This window comes from Loxodonta africana, chromosome 1 (assembly GCF_030014295.1).
Source record: "Loxodonta africana isolate mLoxAfr1 chromosome 1, mLoxAfr1.hap2, whole genome shotgun sequence".
NCBI classification, from domain to species: domain Eukaryota; kingdom Metazoa; phylum Chordata; class Mammalia; order Proboscidea; family Elephantidae; genus Loxodonta; species Loxodonta africana.
Genome location: NC_087342.1, coordinates 176,026,605 through 176,032,604, shown reverse-complemented (window position 1 = coordinate 176,032,604; position 6,000 = coordinate 176,026,605).

Genomic DNA, 6,000 nt, shown 5'->3' with positions numbered 1-6,000 from the left:
TTTGAAATACTTTCCTCTCTTGCCTTCTGAGATAGCCCATTTTCCCGGTTTTCTTCTTGCCTCTCTAGCTGTTCTTTCTCAGTGTCTTCTCTACCTGGCATCTGGTAGCCCGGACCTGGGTCCTCTCTCTAAGTGATCTCATTCATTTCCCATGGATTTAACCACTACTCACAGCCCTGGGCCCTGGGCAAGCTAATGATGGTATCCTTGGGTGGAGCAAAAGGTTAAGTTCTTGACTTCTAATGAAAGGTCGGTGGTTCAAATCCACCCAGAGGCACCTCGGAAGAAAAGCCTGGTGGTCTGCTTCTGAAAGCTCACAGCCTTGAAAACCCCACGAACTGCAGTTCTACTCTGTAACACATAGGGTTGCCATGAGTTGAAATCCACTTTAAGGCAACTGGTACGTATGTATGTATGTTGGAATTCCTAGGTGGTGCAAATGGTTAACACTCTTGGTTGCTAATCAAAAGTTGGAGGTTGGAGTCCACCCACAGATGCTTTGCAAGAAAGGCCTGGTGATCTATGTCCAAAAAATCAGCTATTGAAAACCTTATGGAGCATAGTTCTACTCTGACATACATGAGGTCCCTATGAGTCAGAATCAATTTTGGGGCAACTGGTTTATTAATGCCACCCACATTTATGTCTCCAACTCAAACTTCCTCCATGAGCTCCAGGCTGATACATTCAACTGATAGTAACATCTCTACTTGGATGTATCACAGGAATTTCAAATTTAATATGCTCTGATATGAGCATTGATTACCCCTATTCTTCCCCTCGGTCTTCCCTATTCTTAGCAAATTGTACCACCATTTAGAGAGCTACTTATGGCAGGAACCTGAGGCTCATTCTTGGTTGCTTTTTCTCCCTCTCCACTGAATGCTCACTTCCCACTCATAAGCAAGTCTTATTGTTTCTCCTCCCGAAATATATCTTGACCCTTCTATTACTCTCCAGCTCCTGTATGAATCTCTGTCAAGTTAACATCACCTCATCCAACATGGAACACCACAATAACTTTCCATCTGGTTGCCCTGTTTCTACTCCTGCGTTCCTCCAATCTGTTATCAATACAGAAATCACAGGACATTTTTTTAATATAAAATTTGAGCATGTCATTTCCCTGATTAAAGCACTTCATTAGATTTCATAATCCTTATAATAAACTCCAAATTAGTTACCATGATCTAGAAGGCTCTGCGTGATTTGACCCTTGTTCGCCTCTTCAGTCTCGTTCCTTACCACTCACCTTGCCTTCTGCCTTACCACACTGGCCTCCTTTCCAGTCCTTGTATCACTAAACTCCTTGACTCTCTAGGACCTTTGCACATGTTGTTCACTCCTACTGGAATGCTCTATCCAATTCCTCCCATTCCTCTTCATCTAGTAAGCTCCTTCTCATCCTGAAAGTCTTAGTTTATATGCCACTCTTCAGAGCAAACTTTCCTGAGCACTCTATCAAAGTAGTTCCACTCCGTAGTCTGCTTGTTCTCTTCATAGCACTCATGGCAATTTTTAATTATTCAAGTCTTTTTTTCTCATCAATCACCTGTTAAACTATAGATCCAGGAGAATGGGGGCTATGTTATTTTATTCATCAGCATATACCTGGTGCCTAGCACAGTGCCTGACACATATCAGGTTCTCAAGAAACAATGCATGAATAGATAGGTTTTCCTTTTTAACTTTTATTAGAGTTTTAGTTTGGGGGGGGTTCAAGAACCCTAAGCATCCCTTATATATTAAATATATTAATGCTTTATTTTTTGTTCTTTACTTTGTGGTATTTTGGCCTATAGATGTTTTTCATTTTTATGTACTCAAATCTATAATTTCTTTCCTCTAAGGATTCTTTCATGGATATCAAACTTAGACTGAACTTCCACGTTCTAAAAGTCCATAAATATTGACCCTGCTTTTTGTCTATCTGATAGTTTATTATTTTAATTTACTTATGTTTTAATCTTAAATCCATGCTGAATTTGTTTTGCATAAGATTTAATTTGTATGAATATTTATTCAACATTCCTTTCACTTGTTGCTGACTCAAAATGTTACATGTAATATATATTATACTCCTGTAAATATTTGCATGTTTTCCTGCAATTTTTAGAATGTTCTCTTTTTGTTTGTCTGTCCCTGCATCAGTACCACACTATTTTATTTTCTGGAAGGGCCAGTACCCTCATCATTTAAAGGATTTTCAAGCGTAATATTGACTACATGGACATTTAAAAAAATTAGCTAGCCTTCTCCATTTTTTTTCCTTCCAGATAAAATTAAAGAAAAAAAATGTCCTAATGGAATTTTAATTGGAGTTGTATTAGATTTATGGTTTAATTGTGTGAAAAAAATAATTCTTTATATTAAGTCTTCTTGTGCAGGAATACAGTCTATCTATTTAAACGCTTTTTTACTTATGATCCTCAGTAAAAAAAAAAAAAAAAAATTATAGTTATTGTACATAGGTCCCTCTCATTTCTTTCTAGGCTAACATGTAGCAGACACTGCCAATGCCCTGCCCATCAAATGCCCTTGGCATTGCTGTTTACTTGCCAGAGACTGCTTTCTGGCCATTCCTGTGCCTTTGTCAGGGACCTTTCCTGACCATAGGAGCATGCTCTGCCTGTTCTTAGGTTTCTTGGTACTCTAGTGCTGTCATAACAGAAATACCACAAGCAGATGGCTTTAACAAAGAGAAAATTTCTTCTCTAACAGACTAGGAGGCTAGAAGTCCAAACTCAGGGTGCTAGCTCCAGAAGAAGGCCTTCTCTCTCTGTCAGTTCTGGGGGAAGGTCCTTGTCATCAATCTTGCCATGGTCTAGGAGCTTCTCAGCACAGAGGCCCTGGGTCCAAAGGACACGCTAGTCTCCTGGCTCTTGCTTCTTGATGGTGTGAGGCCCCCATGTCTCTCTGTTTGCTTTCCTCTTTTGTATCTCAAAAGGGATTAATTTAGGACCCAACCTATTCTTGTAGATTGAGTCCTGTCTCAACATAACTGCTGCTAATCCCACCTCATTAACATCACAGAGGTAGGATTTACAACACATAGGAAAATCACATCAGATGACAAAATGGTAGATAATCACACAATACTGGGAGTCATGGACTAGCCAAGTTGACACATATTGGGGGGACACAATTCAATCCATGACAATAGGGCAAGCTGGAAATCTGGAGTTTATGTCACTAGAAATAGTCCTTAATGACAACTAGGAGTTGGTGGATAAACACCCCAGCTTCCTCTATATTGCCTCTTGGTCTACGTACAGGTTAAAAAATAATACCATTAAATTGTTTAACATATATACTCTTATATTATACATCTATTCAGATAGAGTGCATGGGGTATATATACATAGATATAGTACTTTGGGGCAATTTGGAGAATTTAAAAGGATGAATTTGACTATACACAATTTTCATCTTATTCACTGTTTTTAAAACCTAATTTCAAGATCTCTGGCAATCGGCTCCCTCACTGAATTCACTTACCAGTTTTAATAGTGTTTCAACCAATTTTCTTGGTCTTTCTAGGTAGACAATTAAATCAACAGAAAATAATAATAATTTTGTCTGCTTTTCATTGTTTATGCATATGGTTTCTTCTTGTTGTTTTATGGCATTTACTGAATTTCCAGAACAATGTTAAATATTAGTGGTAAAAGAGATGTCCTTGTCTAACTTCAGATTCGGATAGAAATAGAATGTTTCGCCTACTGTTGAAACAGAGAGAGAGAAAAAAATTCATTAAAATAAATGATAAATTGAATGCAGGATAAATAAACTTCAGTTTTACTCCAGTAGAAAATATTCTCTGATTTTTCAATAAACCATTCTTAATAAACTTGATTCCCTCCATTTAAAATGAGCGTAATTTTTGTAGGCTCATCAATAATTTAAACCTATATAATATATTCTCTGCCTGTCTCATTTTTATTACACTTTTGATTCCAAAGATTATATGAGGAGGCATTCCTTCCTCAGATTCATCTCGGACCTCCAAAATTCACAGCAGTTGGCCTTGATTTGCGAACTGGGAAAATTAGACCTCTAATGTGCAACAGGGAAGCCCTGGTGACGTAGCGGTTAAGAGCTACAGCTGCTAACCAAAAGGTCAGCAGTTGGAATCCACCTACGGAGCAGTTCTATTCTGTCCTATTGGGTCACTATGAGTTGCAATGGGGTTAATGTGCAAAAGACATCTGAGTTTCTACACCCATACTTTACAGATTCACACATACCAGGGAACTATTTCTGCTCTTATTATTGGTTCTAACACTCAGACTTAGGTATTACCATGTAAATCTATCCCATTTGTGCAATACAAATATTTAATATTATTTTAAAATTTGGAAGTAATATCAGATATCTTCCTGTAAGTTCCATTTTGGGTGTTGCTTTATTAACTTGGCCAATGTTTTGCTTTGTTTGTTTTAAAACTTAGCAATCCTCATCAAGCCTGACCCTAGGAGGGTCAAGAGATGTTTTTGCCAGGGTACAGGTCAGATAGCACCAATTTTAAGTTATCATCCATCCGTTGATAGTGGCTGAGAGGCAAAATCTCTTCCTTGAGGAAATTTTTATTCCTTAGACATTTTTATTATGATGCTGCATTGCATTGGGCAAATCTGTTGCAAAATGCCTCTTTAAAGTGTTAAAGAGCGAAGATGTCACCTTAAGGACTAAGGTGCACCTGACTCAAGCCATGGTATTTTCAATTGCCTCACGCAAAAGCTGGACAATGAATAAGGAAGACTGGAGAAGAATTGACCCCTTCGAATTATGGTGTTGACAAAGAATAATGAAAATACTGTGAACTTTCAGAAAAACAAACAAATCTGTTTTGGAAGAAGTACAGCCAAAATGCTCCTTAGAAGCAAGCTTTGTCTCATATACTTTGGACATGTCATCAGGAGGAACCAGTCCCTGGAGAAGTACTTCGTGCTTGGTAAAGCAGAAGGTCAGCGAAAAAGAGGAAGATCCTCAAGAACATGAACGGACACAGTGGCTGCAACGATGGGCTCAAGCATAACAACGATTGTGAGAATGGTGCAGGACCAGGCAGTGTTTAGTTCTATTGTACATAGGGTCATTGTTATTAGTCGAAACTGACTTAATGGCACCTAACAACAACTGCTATTTTAAAATTTTATTCTGCAGGATCTATTTTTAAAATCTCTTAGTTCACCCTTACTGTTCTTTTGCCCTCTCTTTTCCCCAGATTAGTGAAGGCAAGTTCTGGGTCAGCTATGCTAAAGTGGAAGATGAAGAGGGAAATAAACACTTTCTACCAGGTCAAAAAATATTGAGTCTATTTTAATGCACAATTAATTGCAAGGATCTTCATCCCTTTAACTTAGCTTCACTCCTTTAACTGATCTAAAACATCATTTAAGATGTTATCAGTCTTTTACAGATAACCTACAGACTGGGAAAAAAATTTTGGCTATGACAAATCCAATCAGTGTCTAACCCCTAAAATCTACAAGATACTGCAAAAACTCAACAACAAAAAGACAAATAACCCAATTAAAAAATGGGCAAAAGATATGAACAGACACTTCACCAAAGAAGACATTCAGGTAGTTAACAGATAGATGAGGAAATGCTCTCAATCATTAGTCATTAGAGAAATGCAAATCAAAACCATAATGAGATACCATCTTACCAACAAGGCTAGCATTAATCCAGAAAACACAAAATAATAAATGTTGGAAAGGTTGTGGGGAGACTGGAAGACTTATACACTGCTGTTGGGAATGTAAAATGGTACAACCACTTTGGAAATCAATTTGACGCTTCCTTAAAAAGCTTTTTTTTTAAAAAAAAAAGCTAGAAATAGAAGTACCATATGGTCAGCAATCCTATTCTTTGGAATATATCCTGGAAAAATAAGAGCCCTTATACGAATAGGTATATGCACACCCATCTTCATTGTAGGACTGTTTACGATAGCAAAAAATGGAAACAACCCTGGTATCCATCAACAGATAA